General features: G+C 35.9%; 1 protein-coding gene, 1 long non-coding RNA gene and 1 pseudogene across 4 annotated transcripts in view; 2 read left to right on the top strand and 1 right to left on the bottom strand.

Annotated features, from left to right (window-relative positions):
• Positions 1 to 19,146, bottom strand: part of LOC109419707 (RNA binding protein fox-1 homolog 1) — an 823,173-nt gene that overhangs the window by 584,551 nt on the left and 219,476 nt on the right. The window lies entirely within an intron of this gene.
• Positions 9 to 1,803, top strand: LOC134287404 (uncharacterized). Its single transcript, XR_009997282.1, has 2 exons — positions 9 to 743; positions 825 to 1,803. It is a non-coding gene; the product is annotated as an uncharacterized LOC134287404 (long non-coding RNA).
• Positions 3,504 to 7,371, top strand: LOC115255813 (sphingolipid delta(4)-desaturase DES1-like; annotated as a pseudogene).

Raw genomic sequence — 19,146 nt, 5'->3', positions numbered from 1 at the left:
ATTGGGGATTATGTTCACATGACGATGATTTTAATAGCAATTTCTTTCAAGTGTTACGTTTCCCGAGCAGACGGCAACATCTGACGAATATCACTTTTAGCTATTTAAAATTGAATTACTGGCGAACAAGAAGTGCTATTGGTTTGTTTGAGATAAGAGCTAAAACATCAAAAATAATATCAAAAATTTATATGGGAAACAGCTCAATAATATCTCGATAAGATATTGCAAGATCAAAATAATATCAGTCAACAGTTGCCGACGGAACGGCAAATCAATATCAAAATATGATCTGACATCTGACAAAAAAGAAAAAAAAGTAACGAAAAGCCAATAACCAGTATTGAACTCATGACCCTCGGATCAGCTGGTGGTGATAGTTACCACTCATCTGTTGCTTATTGCTGAAATCATGAAGTAAAAAGGAGCATCATGTTCTTCGTTTTTACACCCAACGAAACAACTAACGCCATTACACTAACATTTAATCACCGTGTGGATGTATGTGTGTAAGTTCTTTTAAAAGAACAACATTTGATCTTGTGTAGATATTATCTGCTATCTCAATGTCAACAAAAGTTTCGAGAAAAAAGTAAAAAAAATGCACAGTTTCAGACTTGTTGAAGTTGTTTTGATCGTAAAACGTTTTTTGCCAAATACATGTTGTGTGATGAATTTGGGCCTCCGCAGAGACCGTCTACATTCGCGCGTAGAATAGGCTGAAGAAATAGGATCGACTAATCGTAAGTAGACCAAATAAAAGTCCCGGATTCACCCCGGAAGCCGCTCCAACAAATTGATCACTAGTTGTTGTCATCCTCCAGGCTTATTGGTCGGAAAGTGCGGTCGCACGGAAGTATCTTCTACGAAATGCTCTCGAGTTCGCGAAATTCAAGCTTCGCGGCCGGTACCGAACCGTAGGCACAATAATTCTACAAGCCCTACTGTGCCAAAAGGGGCTTAAGTAAAAGGTTAATATGTGCTTTCGACGGAATTTCAATAGCAGAACTAGCCTTGGTGGAATAAGTAGTGTGCCGGTGGTGGATGTAATTGATAGAAGTATGTAAGTATGTAATATCCTAGAGCAAAAAATCATGTGAATGTCAACATTACTCAGAACCAATCATTACTTTCATAAGTGGCCTTTTGCAATGAATTTATGTGAAGAGAGTCAATACCTTTTTTGGGTCGTTTGTGCTCATACAAAAACAGTCTAAACAGTTCTGAAAATCGCAAAAAAAACTGTACTAATTACTGAAAGTTTTTATTATTAACACTTAAAACACGTATGAAGCATTATCCGTGGTCGCATGGCATGCAATTTGCATATCAATTTGTATCCATTTACGTGAATTTGAAAGTGCGGCTGACCCAATATCATACTGAGAGCTAAAATTGCTATCATATCACTTTCAGTTATGATTGTGATATGCAATAAATTTTTGAATAACACTTTAATAACACCTTGTGCTATGATATCAAAATTTGTTCGATATCAGCTATGATTCAGATATTCTCGTCTGCCCGGGTTGCTATTCAAAATCATAGTCGCCGAAACATATTCACCCAATCTAGAAGGATTGAGTTTGGCCAATAGAGTGGCCAATCATAAACTAGGTGACAATTGTGAGCGCATGTAAAATTTGAACAAAAACGCTGCGAACGCCACAGATGGGCAATTGGCCAACTATTAAATTTTTAAATAAACGTGAATCGGTGTACGTGGGAATTATTAGTGCTGCGTCTGTTTGTTTGTGATAGGGTTCTGGAAAACATCTAGTCACGTAAGACAAAGTACATCAATATTCACCTCTTGCTCTATTTATCCACTGCTGTTCATTTTCCACACCACTACTCAGCTCACTTCACCGCAAAATGTAAATAAAGAAAGTGACGTCACACAAACCATCGGAATAGCAACTCAGTGCAAGATTTGAGTGGGTCCCCAAATGTGGAAACCCATCGCTAATCCCATGTCGCGTCCTTATTTTTCATTCCCGTTTAGATACCACCGGTGTGAACATGGGTCCCTATTCAGGGCCCGGAAATAGGGATAGGGACCCAGATAGGGACGCCCGTGGCGATGCTCTAAAAGCTGAACAGGGCTGGTAGGGTAAATAAATAATTATGTGTTTGGCTTTTTAAAGGAAAACGCTTGAGAAATACAGCCGAATTTCGTTCGTTGGGCTATGATTAGGTGGGCTACGCTTTCATTGGGCGCCCGCTAATTGGATTCTTTAAGGATATCCAGATTATTTCGTAATCGAAATCTCCACTCAAAAATTAATCGAATTCCGAGTTAAAATAAAGCGCGCAACCCCCAAAATTTTATGGCGAATCTTTTCTGAAATCCGCATACCGGTCAACAACTTGTGCGCCAACAGCCCATGCGCTGGGCTGTGCGCCATACAAAATGTAAATAAACAAGTGTCAAAATGGTTCGCGCCAAGAGCTCCCTCTCTCTCTTAGGGTTCGGTCAAAGTCCAAATTAAGTCGTTCATATCCCGTACATTGGTGTGAAATTTCGGGGTTCATAAAGTACTAGACCCAAAAATTATTATGCCTTCGTATAATAATACCACCTTGCACCTTTCTACAAATTGCAAATCTAGTACTCCGCTAATGTTGCTATGAGTAACAAACTATTGTTTATATAAATATAAACAGGAAAAATGCTTCAGATTCTGGTGGGTAACGTATAGTAAGAATCTGCAGCAGGGAACCATATAACGTCCGGCATGTACGACGGAAGTAGAACCGGTACCGGAGAAGTTGAGTTTATCAATTTATTGGTTTTGGAATAAAATAAATCATACCAATTGTTGGCCAACTGCCCACCAGTGGCGCTCGCATCGGTTTTGTTCGATTTTGACGTTTGCTCACTACCGCCATCTAGTTGATGGTCGGCCAAACTTAGTCCGTTTAGCATTGGGCGAATATGTTTCCGTGACTATGATTTGAATCGAAAAATGTTCGAAGTGTTATGTCTGTTTGTCTGTGTAATGGATTACCGGCTTTGGCCAAAATTACAAGAGATGGCGCTAGTGGGCAGGAGTTTTTCACTTTTATAATGTATGGAGAAATTGATAAAAATTAGTTTTTTGCCTTATTAAACATTTTTTGGAAAAAAATATTTGGTACAGGTTGTAGGTCATGATAATAGCAATCTGCGTTACCAAATATTTTTTGCCAAAACTTCGAAATATTTAAAATATTTGAAAAAATATTCAAATCACCATACATTATTTTGCCGGAAAACTTCTGCCCCCATGTTGTTTGATCTTCGTTTGCCTATACATGGCATCACGAATATACATGGATTCATGTTTACCCATCTGTCAATTACGCGAAATCAAAAAAATAAAAAAAATTGAAGCGGCACCTCGGCAGCAAAAATCTGCGGTAAAAATTAAATAATAAATCAAATTTTATTTTATAATACTATTAAATAGTTAAATTTTAATCATTCCAGGAGTAGCAGCGCCTCAACTGCCAAAGCGGTCAGCTAGCAGCCGTCGAAAGTCATCCGGCAAATTGTGTGAACATTTTTACTTTTTTGTTTACGGGTGAAAAGAAACCGCTGCAGTGTTCCTCCGTACCTCTTGCAGGTGTTGATTGGTGCTGATTGCTGTTTAGTGAAATCCGGATTTAGTTGAGTTCTCTAGGAAATCAAAGAACTCGCGAGATGGAGTCGCACGTGCCCAGGACCGATTTAGAGTGGATTTACACAGAGGAACTGCACGCCAGCCGGATGAAGATCATTATAGGAAAGTATTCTCAGATCAAGAAGCGCTTCGGACGTGACCCGGAATGCAAGTGAGTGGCCGGTTTCGTACTGATGCGGTTTGCGATGCTGTTCGTGTGATGAAGATTTTTCCTGGTGACGCAATTTTTTGATGGTGTAATCAATCACTCGCTGGAGCTAGCGTTTCGCGAGATCGCTCATTCGGGCATTAGAGGTGAATCATTTGTTTGGCTTTGTCTGCGATCTTCAACTTGGACTGCCGATTGATACGGATTTGTCTCCCCTATGGAAGCGAAGTTGTTTTGTAACATCCTCTGGCAGTTTGTTTGGGTTGGTCTGCAGTCCCTGTTTTACATTTTCTGGGTACTGATTTTCAATTCGAAGCCCTCGCAGCAGTTGGAAATCGCTAACCCCATCATCATGTTTATTTTCTACACCATCATGGTGTACTTCGACTGGAAAGTGATGTTCTACCTCATAGTGAGACTTCTCCTGGCCATGGGCCTCCCGGTCCCTCTGAGCCTCCGCTCCCTCCGGGCTTCTGGTCCCGGAACACTTCATCTCCGAGCACTACATTCGCCAAGGCATTCGAAACGTACACTCCTACTACGGCCCCTTGAACTGGATAACTTTACGTTATAACTTTCAAATTTACTTTTTAGGTATCACTACGAGCATTACGATTTCCCGACTTTCGGCGGTTGTCTCGAAGTGAAACGGATCGCACCGGAACTCTACGATATCATACTCCAGCTGGCAAAGGGTCCTGTACGACTTTACGAAGAATGCGGCCGTCGGACCGTACGTCCGGATCAAGCGGAAGGCAAGGGGACTGGATTCACAAATCGCTTCTTCACCAGGGGCCACGAGGCGTGTCGGGGTAAGTCTAGATTGAGTTTAAATAAGGGCGAAAGTAACATGAGAGAGTTCTCTTCATCGACTCTCTCTTCTGCAAATTAAAGTGACAAGATGCAAATTAAATCGAACTTTTTTACACTTAGACACTAGATTGCATCGCAACCTAGCGATTTATGACCAAAAAGTTCAACCATACTTACATCTTACTTATCACTTTAATTTGAAGAAGAGAGAGTCGATGAAGAGAACTCTCTCATGTTACTTTCGCCCTTATTTAACTCAATCTTGAAGTCTATTTTTATTTTGTCAATCAAGATATGCATTTGGCAAGGAATGAACTCAAGACAAACCGACACTGATTTTTCATTATGGCCTAACTGACATTGTCGATTTCTCTTCATCGATCCTCTCTTTCTGTTATTACTATTGTGTGTATTAAGTTTTCAAAGATTTTTTTGTTTGAAACATGAAGAAGACGAGTACATCTGACTAAAGAAACAAGAAGAATGATGATTTCGTTTTTTTTTTTATCAAGTTATTAACGAAATACAGAGAGTCGACGAAGAAGAATCGATCAAGTCAGTTAGGCCCTAATGAAAATTGATTGTTTAACATCTGTTTGACACTAATGAAAATTCGATCGAGTGAATCCAGATGTTTGAGCATTGATTCGAAAATATTTGGTCATATATGGTATCGTACACAAAGCACGTAACGCTATAGAAGAAGGAGGAGTCTGGCGTTGCGTTTCGATCCTTAAAAAAATGGAATTTCGTAGAAAAAGTGTTACAAGGAGAGGTCTGAAATGTCTGAGCATTACGTAATTTGTGTACCATGCCTATTTGGTCCAGTGTACTAGGATCCTAAGTATCATAAAAAAACCTTTTTTTAATTCTTAAACAAATGACCTAGTCAGCATTTCGCATACTTTTACTCATACTGTTTGACCCAATGGGTAGATTTTCAAAATCACCAAGGATATGTGCTCTCATTTGCATATGTGCAGATAATTTTATGAATATTTTCAAAAACGGGTTTCGTACACATGTAGAGTAGAGTATGGATCAGTGTATCTTCTGATTTTTTTTTTGCGTGTTGAAAAAGTTTTCCATTCTTTCAAAAACCATTTTTTTTGTGAAATTTCGTTCAAAAATGGTTTCTGCAAAAGCGAAAAACATTTTCCACTACGAAAAAAAATCAGGAGATACCTTGATCCATCCTCTACATGTGTACGAAAACCGATTTTGAAAATATTGCTTCGTTTTTGAAAAGAAAAAAAAAATCTTTTTTGAAAACGAAGCGAACCACGGATTATTCGGGGTAATGTCCTGAGCCAGTTAGCCTAGTGGTTAAGGCTATGGTTCGCCAATCCGGAGACGGCGGGTTAGATTCCCGTTCCAGTCGGGAAAATTTTCTCGACTCCCTGGGCATAATGTATCATTGTGCTTGCCTCACAATATTCATGCAATGGCAGGCAAAGAAAGCCGTTCAATTAATAACTGTGGAAGTGCTCAAAGAACACTAAGTTGAAGTGAGGCAGGCCAAGTTCCAGTGGGACGTAGAGCCATAATGAAGAAGAAGAAGTCCTAAAGCTGGTTGAATCATTTGGTACTGGTATGTACATCTTATACCCCGGACAGACATGTGATACGAGTGTGATTCCTGTACAACGGTACGCAGTGTCAAGAAAATTTTAACAGGACTGACTTTAACTGAGAGAATTTTCAGTATGACACTCATTTCAAGCGCAATTGTACAGTGATTCTCGTATCACATGTGTGTCATAAGTATGAGAGGCTTTCTGGACCATCCAAACTTTTATGAAAATGAGATATAAGGTTTGAATGGTTTATCAATAGAGGTGTACAAATATCAGAATTTGCCCATTTGATTCAAGCCATGAGAGAAAATTTTTCGGAGCTTCGGTTATTTGAAATTAATTTAAATATAAAAAAAATATTACAAATAAATTACTTTTAATGTTATATGGTTAAGGGCTTAAAATATACACCGAAAATAAAGCATCATCCACATTCAAAACTTAGGTCACAAGTACACAGGGTCAAATATTTGATAAGAAAAAAAAAATTCAAAATACAACATCTGTTTGACGCTAACGAAAATTCGATCGAGTCAAACAAGATGTTTGAGCATTTGTTTGATTTCGGACAAATATTTGACACTGTGTACTGAGATCTGAAATATAATTTTTAGTAGACAAAGACGATCAGTTGGCAATATGTTTAAATATTCTATTGAAACATAATCTCTATAGGCTATTATTAAGCATGTGGCTCCCATTTTCATCTTACGAAAAACAAGGGATTGCAGCGCTGTTTGTTTTGTTTCTTATTTTTGTAGTTTTGTTAGAAGTGAGCACCCATGAAAACAAAAATGATAAAAATCAAACATACCCTATATGCATGACATCACAACTGACCCCTCGATAAAACCGTCTTGATTATGGAAAATCCACCCACTGGATCAAAAAGTATGAGTGAAAGTATGCAAACAAGTTTTTCAGGGTTAATTAAAAAACCGTTTTGAAGTGGGAAATTTTCCGTTTCAATATTAATGTTTTTTTTTCTTCAATTTCTTACAGATCCTTTTGGCAATCATGGCTGAACAATATCAATTATTCCGGTTTCTGAACTATCTTCATGGCGAAGCACACCATTTTAGATTTCTTCATCCTGGGCACCGTCACTAATAAGAACTATTATTAAACCATTATAATTTATAGTTTTAGAAGTAATAAAAAGGACCATAGGGGGCGAGGGTGGGGGGTGGGGTTGGTGTTTTGTTGGGTTCGATATTAAAATATTCGAAAATCTGAAGGTAGGTTCCTAATCTTTATCAAATGTAAGTAATAAGGTATGAAATAGTTCTAGTAATGTTTGCGTTATACCTGAAATATTCAAAATAAGCGCGTGATGGCGCTTAAGCTTAGGTTTTTTAAGCCCAGGTACAAGAGGAAATTCCTGTGTCCCATCCAAGGAGAGCAACACAGGAAGTCAACGACAATGGAGTATGTTAAGCTGGTTCACTAAGTTTGCACAAGTTGCGAGGTGACGCATTTCTTGTATACCCTTCGTCTTAAAACTTTCAAGTATTTTATAACGTAATACCAAAAATTATGAAAGCTGGTTCACCAAGTCCTCCTAAGTTGCGAGGTGACGCAATACTTATATTCTTTGTCTGAAAACTTTCAAATATTTTATAACGTAAAACCAAAAATAATATAAGCTGGTTCACCAAGTCCTTCTAAGTTACGAGGTGACGCAATACTTGTACTCTTTGTCTAAAAACTTTCAAATATTTTATAACGTAAAACCAAAAATAATGAAAGCTGGTTCACCAAGTCCTTCTAAGTTAAGAGGTGACGCAATACTTGTACTCTTTGTCTAAAAACTTTCAAACATTTTATAACGTAAGACCATACATAGTATAAGCTGGTTCACCAAGTCCTCCTACGTTGCGAGGTGAAGCAATACTTGTACTCTTTGTCTAAAAACTTTCAAATATTTTATAACGTAAAACCAAAAATTATGAAAGCTGGTTCACCAAGTCCTCCTAAGTTACGAGGTGACGCAATACTTGTACTCTTTGTCTAAAAACTTTCAAATATTTTATAACGTAAGACCATACATAGTATAAGCTGGTTCACCAAGTCCTCCTACGTTGCGAGGTGACGCAATACTTGTACTCTTTGTCTAAAAACTTTCAAACATTTTATAACGTAAGACCATACATAATATAAGCTGGTTCACCAAGTCCTCCTAAGTTGCGAGGTGACGCAATACTTGTATACTCTATGAATGAAAACTTTCAAATATTTTATAACGTAAAACCAAAAATAATGAAAGCTGGTTCACCAAGTCCTCCTAAGTTGCGATGTGACGCAATACTTGTATACTCTATGAATAAAAACTTTCAAATATTTTATAACGTAAAACCAAAAATTATGAAAGCTGGTTCACCAAGTCCTCCTAAGTTACGAGGTGACGCAATACTTGTATACTCTTTGTCTAAAAACTTTCAAATATTTTATAACGTAAAACCAAAAATAATGAAAGCTGGTTCACCAAGTCCTCCTAAGTTGCGAGGTGACGCAATACTTGTACTCTTTGTCTAAAAACTTTCAAACATTTTATAACGTAAGACCATACATAGTATAAGCTGGTTCACCAAGTCCTCCTAAGTTACGAGGTGACGCAATACTTGTATACTCTTTGTCTAAAAACTTTCAAACATTTTATAACGTAAGACCATACATAGTATAAGCTGGTTCACCAAGTCCTCCTACGTTGCGAGGTGACGCAATACTTGTACTCTTTGTCTAAAAACTTTCAAATATTTTATAACGTAAGACCATACATAGTATAAGCTGGTTCACCAAGTCCTCCTAAGTTGCGAGGTGACGCAATACTTGTATACTCTATGAATGAAAACTTTCAAATATTTTATAACGTAAAACCAAAAATAATGAAAGCTGGTTCACCAAGTCCTCCTAAGTTGCGATGTGACGCAATACTTGTACTCTTTGTCTAAAAACTTTCAAATATTTTATAACGTAAGACCAACAATAATATAAGCTGGTTCACCAAGTCCTCCTAAGTTACGAGGTGACGCAATACTTGTATACTCTTTGTTTAATAACTTTCAAATATTTTATAACGTAAAACCAAAAATAATGAAAGCTGGTTCACCAAGTCCTCCTAAGTTGCGATGTGACGCAATACTTGTACTCTTTGTCTAAAAACTTTCAAATATTTTATAACGTAAGACCAACAATAATATAAGCTGGTTCACCAAGTCCTCCTAAGTTACGAGGTGACGCAATACTTGTATACTCTTTGTCTAAAAACTTTCAAATATTTTATAACGTAAAACCAAAAATAATGAAAGCTGGTTCACCAAGTCCTCCTAAGTTGCGAGGTGACGCAATACTTGTATTCTTTGTCTAAAAACTTTCAAACATTTTATAACGTAAGACCATACATAATATAAGCTGGTTCACCAAGTCCTCCTAAGTTGCGAGGTGACGCAATACTTGTATACTCTATGAATAAAAACTTTCAAATATTTTATAACGTAAAACCAAAAATTATGAAAGCTGGTTCACCAAGTCCTCCTAAGTTACGAGGTGACGCAATACTTGTATACTCTTTGTCTAAAAACTTTCAAATATTTTATAACGTAAAACCAAAAATAATGAAAGCTGGTTCACCAAGTCCTCCTAAGTTGCGAGGTGACGCAATACTTGTATACTCTATGAATGAAAACTTTCAAATATTTTATAACGTAAAACCAAAAATTATGAAAGCTGGTTCACCAAGTCCTCCTAAGTTACGAGGTGACGCAATACTTGTATACTCTTTGTCTAAAAACTTTCAAATATTTTATAACGTAAAACCAAAAATAATGAAAGCTGGTTCACCAAGTCCTCCTAAGTTGCGAGGTGACGCAATACTTGTACTCTTTGTCTAAAAACTTTCAAACATTTTATAACGTAAGACCATACATAATATAAGCTGGTTCACCAAGTCCTCCTAAGTTGCGAGGTGACGCAATACTTGTATACTCTATGAATGAAAACTTTCAAATATTTTATAACGTAAAACCAAAAATAATGAAAGCTGGTTCACCAAGTCCTCCTAAGTTGCGATGTGACGCAATACTTGTACTCTTTGTCTAAAAACTTTCAAATATTTTATAACGTAAGACCAACAATAATATAAGCTGGTTCACCAAGTCCTCCTAAGTTACGAGGTGACGCAATACTTGTATACTCTTTGTTTAATAACTTTCAAATATTTTATAACGTAAAACCAAAAATAATGAAAGCTGGTTCACCAAGTCCTCCTAAGTTGCGATGTGACGCAATACTTGTACTCTTTGTCTAAAAACTTTCAAATATTTTATAACGTAAGACCAACAATAATATAAGCTGGTTCACCAAGTCCTCCTAAGTTACGAGGTGACGCAATACTTGTATACTCTTTGTCTAAAAACTTTCAAATATTTTATAACGTAAAACCAAAAATAATGAAAGCTGGTTCACCAAGTCCTCCTAAGTTGCGAGGTGACGCAATACTTGTATTCTTTGTCTAAAAACTTTCAAACATTTTATAACGTAAGACCATACATAATATAAGCTGGTTCACCAAGTCCTCCTAAGTTGCGAGGTGACGCAATACTTGTATACTCTATGAATAAAAACTTTCAAATATTTTATAACGTAAAACCAAAAATTATGAAAGCTGGTTCACCAAGTCCTCCTAAGTTACGAGGTGACGCAATACTTGTATACTCTTTGTCTAAAAACTTTCAAATATTTTATAACGTAAAACCAAAAATAATGAAAGCTGGTTCACCAAGTCCTCCTAAGTTGCGAGGTGACGCAATACTTGTATACTCTATGAATGAAAACTTTCAAATATTTTATAACGTAAAACCAAAAATTATGAAAGCTGGTTCACCAAGTCCTCCTAAGTTACGAGGTGACGCAATACTTGTATACCGTCAAACGGGGTGACTTGCAACGGCGGGGTGACTTGCAACACTTGATGTCTTCTGTCTATGTTTATCAACAAAAGATAAAAATCGGACGTTTACATACCAAAACTCAGTTGAACTGTAAAGTGCACATGCTATCTGAGAAGTAGCCACGATTTTTACTTTTATGAAAATAGTTCCAACAAAATATTCATAAATTTAACATTAGTCTCTAAAAGTAACAAAAACGTGAGCTTCAAATCGTTGCCTGCAAAACAATGAAAACCAAATTTCCCAAAAATAATATTGTATATGCGGATTCTATACATAATGAGCTATATGAATTTACATTTTACTTTATAAAAATATTACAATATATTTGTTATATTCATATGTTTTGAAATATTGTACCTAGACGGGGTGACTTGCAACACTCATTTTCTTAACAATTTTAAGTCCAGAAAAACGAAATATTGTTGTTTATATAAAAATTCACCAGCAAAAGTCTGAAGAATCATCATATGAATTGAAAAATACATTAAAACTTATGTTAAATTAACAATTAGTAACTTGATATTTTTGAGCCCAATATTTCCATATAAAAATTCACAATTCAATTTCCTATGTAGAAACAAATGCAAAAATAAGTATGTCAGCCCAAAAGATATCACAATAGTAGCAAGAATACTTATCAAATATGCTTGAAACTAAAAATTAATATCTGCGTGTTTGAAAAGGGATTTACTTTGGGTGTTGCAAGTCACCCCGCATGACGTCTTGTATCAAAAACGATCTTATTTGGCTTTTTCAACATGAAAAAATAAATCAATCTATAACTTGTTCACTCTATTTTATAGAGGGGCCGGCTATTAAAACTATTACAAATAGTTTGAATTTTAAAATTGAGTTTAATCAACATTTTTTGTTAATTGAAGCTGAAAAGTGTTGCAAGTCACCCCGTTTGACGGTACTCTTTGTCTAAAAACTTTCAAATATTTTATAACGTAAAACCAAAAATAATGAAAGCTGGTTCACCAAGTCCTCCTAAGTTGCGAGGTGACGCAATACTTGTACTCTTTGTCTAAAAACTTTCAAACATTTTATAACGTAAGACCATACATAGTATAAGCTGGTTCACCAAGTCCTCCTAAGTTACGAGGTGACGCAATACTTGTATACTCTTTGTCTAAAAACTTTCAAACATTTTATAACGTAAGACCATACATAGTATAAGCTGGTTCACCAAGTCCTCCTACGTTGCGAGGTGACGCAATACTTGTACTCTTTGTCTAAAAACTTTCAAATATTTTATAACGTAAGACCATACATAGTATAAGCTGGTTCACCAAGTCCTCCTACGTTGCGAGGTGACGCAATACTTGTACTCTTTGTCTAAAAACTTTCAAACATTTTATAACGTAAGACCATACATAATATAAGCTGGTTCACCAAGTCCTCCTAAGTTACGAGGTGACGCAATACTTGTATACTCTTTGTTTAATAACTTTCAAATATTTTATAACGTAAAACCAAAAATAATGAAAGCTGGTTCACCAAGTCCTCCTAAGTTGCGATGTGACGCAATACTTGTACTCTTTGTCTAAAAACTTTCAAATATTTTATAACGTAAGACCAACAATAATATAAGCTGGTTCACCAAGTCCTCCTAAGTTGCGATGTGACGCAATACTTGTACTCTTTGTCTAAAAACTTTCAAATATTTTATAACGTAAGACCAACAATAATATAAGCTGGTTCACCAAGTCCTCCTAAGTTACGAGGTGACGCAATACTTGTATACTCTTTGTCTAAAAACTTTCAAATATTTTATAACGTAAAACCAAAAATAATGAAAGCTGGTTCACCAAGTCCTCCTAAGTTGCGAGGTGACGCAATACTTGTACTCTTTGGGCCTGATTACGAGTGTCACTTCACGGTGAAAACCAAAAAGTGACACCGGTAATAAGGACGGTGAAAGTGATTCCCCTTTGATTAACCCACAACTTTTTCACCGTGGATTGGCAATGTGTCACCGTGATCGATTTTCACCGTGAAGTGACACTCATAATAAGGGCCTTTGTCTAAAAACTTTCAAACATTTTATAACGTAAGACCAAAAATAATATAAGCTGGTTCACCAAGTCCTCCTAAGTTACGAGGTGACGCAATACTTGTATACTCTTTGTCTAAAAACTTTCAAATATTTTATAACGTAAAACCAAAAATTATGAAAGCTGGTTCACCAAGTCCTCCTAAGTTGCGAGGTGACGCAATACTTGTACTCTTTGTCTAAAAACTTTCAAACATTTTATAACGTAAGACCATACATAGTATAAGCTGGTTCACCAAGTCCTCCTACGTTGCGAGGTGACGCAATACTTGTACTCTTTGTCTAAAAACTTTCAAACATTTTATAACGTAAGACCATACATAATATAAGCTGGTTCACCAAGTCCTCCTAAGTTGCGAGGTGACGCAATACTTGTATACTCTATGAATGAAAACTTTCAAATATTTTATAACGTAAAACCAAAAATAATGAAAGCTGGTTCACCAAGTCCTCCTAAGTTGCGAGGTGACGCAATACTTGTACTCTTTGTCTAAAAACTTTCAAACATTTTATAACGTAAGACCATACATAGTATAAGCTGGTTCACCAAGTCCTCCTACGTTGCGAGGTGACGCAATACTTGTACTCTTTGTCTAAAAACTTTCAAACATTTTATAACGTAAGACCATACATAATATAAGCTGGTTCACCAAGTCCTCCTAAGTTGCGAGGTGACGCAATACTTGTACTCTTTGTCTAAAAACTTTCAAATATGTTATAACGTAAGACCAAAAATAATATAAGCTGGTTCACCAAGTCCTCCTAAGTTACGAGGTGACGCAATACTTGTATACTCTTTGTCTAAAAACTTTCAAATATTTTATAACGTAAAACCAAAAATAATGAAAGCTGGTTCACCAAGTCCTCCTAAGTTGCGAGGTGACGCAATACTTGTACTCTTTGTCTAAAAACTTTCAAACATTTTATAACGTAAGACCATACATAGTATAAGCTGGTTCACCAAGTCCTCCTAAGTTACGAGGTGACGCAATACTTGTATACTCTTTGTCTAAAAACTTTCAAACATTTTATAACGTAAGACCATACATAGTATAAGCTGGTTCACCAAGTCCTCCTACGTTGCGAGGTGACGCAATACTTGTACTCTTTGTCTAAAAACTTTCAAATATTTTATAACGTAAGACCATACATAGTATAAGCTGGTTCACCAAGTCCTCCTACGTTGCGAGGTGACGCAATACTTGTACTCTTTGTCTAAAAACTTTCAAATATGTTATAACGTAAGACCAAAAATAATATAAGCTGGTTCACCAAGTCCTCCTAAGTTACGAGGTGACGCAATACTTGTATACTCTTTGTCTAAAAACTTTCAAACATTTTATAACGTAAGACCATACATAGTATAAGCTGGTTCACCAAGTCCTCCTACGTTGCGAGGTGACGCAATACTTGTACTCTTTGTCTAAAAACTTTCAAATATGTTATAACGTAAGACCAAAAATAATATAAGCTGGTTCACCAAGTCCTCCTAAGTTACGAGGTGACGCAATACTTGTATACTCTTTGTCTAAAAACTTTCAAATATTTTATAACGTAAAACCAAAAATAATGAAAGCTGGTTCACCAAGTCCTCCTAAGTTGCGAGGTGACGCAATACTTGTACTCTTTGTCTAAAAACTTTCAAACATTTTATAACGTAAGACCATACATAGTATAAGCTGGTTCACCAAGTCCTCCTACGTTGCGAGGTGACGCAATACTTGTACTCTTTGTCTAAAAACTTTCAAACATTTTATAACGTAAGACCATACATAATATAAGCTGGTTCACCAAGTCCTCCTAAGTTGCGAGGTGACGCAATACTTGTATACTCTATGAATGAAAACTTTCAAATATTTTATAACGTAAAACCAAAAATAATGAAAGCTGGTTCACCAAGTCCTCCTAAGTTGCGAGGTGACGCAATACTTGTACTCTTTGTCTAAAAACTTTCAAATATGTTATAACGTAAGACCAAAAATAATATAAGCTGGTTCACCAAGTCCTCCTAAGTTACGAGGTGACGCAATACTTGTATACCGTCAAACGGGGTGACTTGCAACGGCGGGGTGACTTGCAACACTTGATGTCTTCTGTCTATGTTTATCAACAAAAGATAAAAATCGGACGTTTACATACCAAAACTCAGTTGAACTGTAAAGTGCACATGCTATCTGAGAAGTAGCCACGATTTTTACTTTTATGAAAATAGTTCCAACAAAATATTCATAAATTTAACATTAGTCTCTAAAAGTAACAAAAACGTGAGCTTCAAATCGTTGCCTGCAAAACAATGAAAACCAAATTTCCCAAAAATAATATTGTATATGCGGATTCTATACATAATGAGCTATATGAATTTACATTTTACTTTATAAAAATATTACAATATATTTGTTATATTCATATGTTTTGAAATATTGTACCTAGACGGGGTGACTTGCAACACTCATTTTCTTAACAATTTTAAGTCCAGAAAAACGAAATATTGTTGTTTATATAAAAATTCACCAGCAAAAGTCTGAAGAATCATCATATGAATTGAAAAATACATTAAAACTTATGTTAAATTAACAATTAGTAACTTGATATTTTTGAGCCCAATATTTCCATATAAAAATTCACAATTCAATTTCCTATGTAGAAACAAATGCAAAAATAAGTATGTCAGCCCAAAAGATATCACAATAGTAGCAAGAATACTTATCAAATATGCTTGAAACTAAAAATTAATATCTGCGTGTTTGAAAAGGGATTTACTTTGGGTGTTGCAAGTCACCCCGCATGACGTCTTGTATCAAAAACGATCTTATTTGGCTTTTTCAACATGAAAAAATAAATCAATCTATAACTTGTTCACTCTATTTTATAGAGGGGCCGGCTATTAAAACTATTACAAATAGTTTGAATTTTAAAATTGAGTTTAATCAACATTTTTTGTTAATTGAAGCTGAAAAGTGTTGCAAGTCACCCCGTTTGACGGTACTCTTTGTCTAAAAACTTTCAAATATTTTATAACGTAAAACCAAAAATAATGAAAGCTGGTTCACCAAGTCCTCCTAAGTTGCGAGGTGACGCAATACTTGTACTCTTTGTCTAAAAACTTTCAAACATTTTATAACGTAAGACCATACATAGTATAAGCTGGTTCACCAAGTCCTCCTAAGTTACGAGGTGACGCAATACTTGTATACTCTTTGTCTAAAAACTTTCAAACATTTTATAACGTAAGACCATACATAGTATAAGCTGGTTCACCAAGTCCTCCTACGTTGCGAGGTGACGCAATACTTGTACTCTTTGTCTAAAAACTTTCAAATATTTTATAACGTAAGACCATACATAGTATAAGCTGGTTCACCAAGTCCTCCTACGTTGCGAGGTGACGCAATACTTGTACTCTTTGTCTAAAAACTTTCAAACATTTTATAACGTAAGACCATACATAATATAAGCTGGTTCACCAAGTCCTCCTAAGTTACGAGGTGACGCAATACTTGTATACTCTTTGTTTAATAACTTTCAAATATTTTATAACGTAAAACCAAAAATAATGAAAGCTGGTTCACCAAGTCCTCCTAAGTTGCGATGTGACGCAATACTTGTACTCTTTGTCTAAAAACTTTCAAATATTTTATAACGTAAGACCAACAATAATATAAGCTGGTTCACCAAGTCCTCCTAAGTTGCGATGTGACGCAATACTTGTACTCTTTGTCTAAAAACTTTCAAATATTTTATAACGTAAAACCAAAAATAATGAAAGCTGGTTCACCAAGTCCTCCTAAGTTGCGAGGTGACGCAATACTTGTACTCTTTGGGCCTGATTACGAGTGTCACTTCACGGTGAAAACCAAAAAGTGACACCGGTAATAAGGACGGTGAAAGTGATTCCCCTTTGATTAACCCACAACTTTTTCACCGTGGATTGGCAATGTGTCACCGTGATCGATTTTCACCGTGAAGTGACACTCATAATAAGGGCCTTTGTCTAAAAACTTTCAAACATTTTATAACGTAAGACCAAAAATAATATAAGCTGGTTCACCAAGTCCTCCTAAGTTACGAGGTGACGCAATACTTGTATACTCTTTGTCTAAAAACTTTCAAATATTTTATAACGTAAAACCAAAAATTATGAAAGCTGGTTCACCAAGTCCTCCTAAGTTGCGAGGTGACGCAATACTTGTACTCTTTGTCTAAAAACTTTCAAACATTTTATAACGTAAGACCATACATAGTATAAGCTGGTTCACCAAGTCCTCCTACGTTGCGAGGTGACGCAATACTTGTACTCTTTGTCTAAAAACTTTCAAACATTTTATAACGTAAGACCATACATAATATAAGCTGGTTCACCAAGTCCTCCTAAGTTGCGAGGTGACGCAATACTTGTATACTCTATGAATGAAAACTTTCAAATATTTTATAACGTAAAACCAAAAATAATGAAAGCTGGTTCACCAAGTCCTCCTAAGTTGCGAGGTGACGCAATACTTGTACTCTTTGTCTAAAAACTTTCAAACATTTTATAACGTAAGACCATACATAGTATAAGCTGGTTCACCAAGTCCTCCTACGTTGCGAGGTGACGCAATACTTGTACTCTTTGTCTAAAAACTTTCAAACATTTTATAACGTAAGACCATACATAATATAAGCTGGTTCACCAAGTCCTCCTAAGTTGCGAGGTGACGCAATACTTGTACTCTTTGTCTAAAAACTTTCAAATATGTTATAACGTAAGACCAAAAATAATATAAGCTGGTTCACCAAGTCCTCCTAAGTTACGAGGTGACGCAATACTTGTATACTCTTTGTCTAAAAACTTTCAAATATTTTATAACGTAAAACCAAAAATAATGAAAGCTGGTTCACCAAGTCCTCCTAAGTTGCGAGGTGACGCAATACTTGTACTCTTTGTCTAAAAACTTTCAAACATTTTATAACGTAAGACCATACATAGTATAAGCTGGTTCACCAAGTCCTCCTAAGTTACGAGGTGACGCAATACTTGTATACTCTTTGTCTAAAAACTTTCAAACATTTTATAACGTAAGACCATACATAGTATAAGCTGGTTCACCAAGTCCTCCTACGTTGCGAGGTGACGCAATACTTGTACTCTTTGTCTAAAAACTTTCAAATATTTTATAACGTAAGACCATACATAGTATAAGCTGGTTCACCAAGTCCTCCTACGTTGCGAGGTGACGCAATACTTGTACTCTTTGTCTAAAAACTTTCAAATATGTTATAACGTAAGACCAAAAATAATATAAGCTGGTTCACCAAGTCCTCCTAAGTTACGAGGTGACGCAATACTTGTATACTCTTTGTCTAAAAACTTTCAAACATTTTATAACGTAAGACCATACATAGTATAAGCTGGTTCACCAAGTCCTCCTACGTTGCGAGGTGACGCAATACTTGTACTCTTTGTCTAAAAACTTTCAAATATGTTATAACGTAAGACCAAAAATAATATAAGCTGGTTCACCAAGTCCTCCTAAGTTACGAGGTGACGCAATACTTGTATACTCTTTGTCTAAAAACTTTCAAATATTTTATAACGTAAAACCAAAAATAATGAAAGCTGGTTCACCAAGTCCTCCTAAGTTGCGAGGTGACGCAATACTTGTACTCTTTGTCTAAAAACTTTCAAACATTTTATAACGTAAGACCATACATAGTATAAGCTGGTTCACCAAGTCCTCCTACGTTGCGAGGTGACGCAATACTTGTACTCTTTGTCTAAAAACTTTCAAACATTTTATAACGTAAGACCATACATAATATAAGCTGGTTCACCAAGTCCTCCTAAGTTGCGAGGTGACGCAATACTTGTATACTCTATGAATGAAAACTTTCAAATATTTTATAACGTAAAACCAAAAATAATGAAAGCTGGTTCACCAAGTCCTCCTAAGTTGCG

The sequence above is a fragment of the Aedes albopictus genome, chromosome 2, assembly GCF_035046485.1.
Source record: "Aedes albopictus strain Foshan chromosome 2, AalbF5, whole genome shotgun sequence".
NCBI classification, from domain to species: domain Eukaryota; kingdom Metazoa; phylum Arthropoda; class Insecta; order Diptera; family Culicidae; genus Aedes; species Aedes albopictus.
This window is presented reverse-complemented; position numbering and strand designations above follow the sequence as displayed.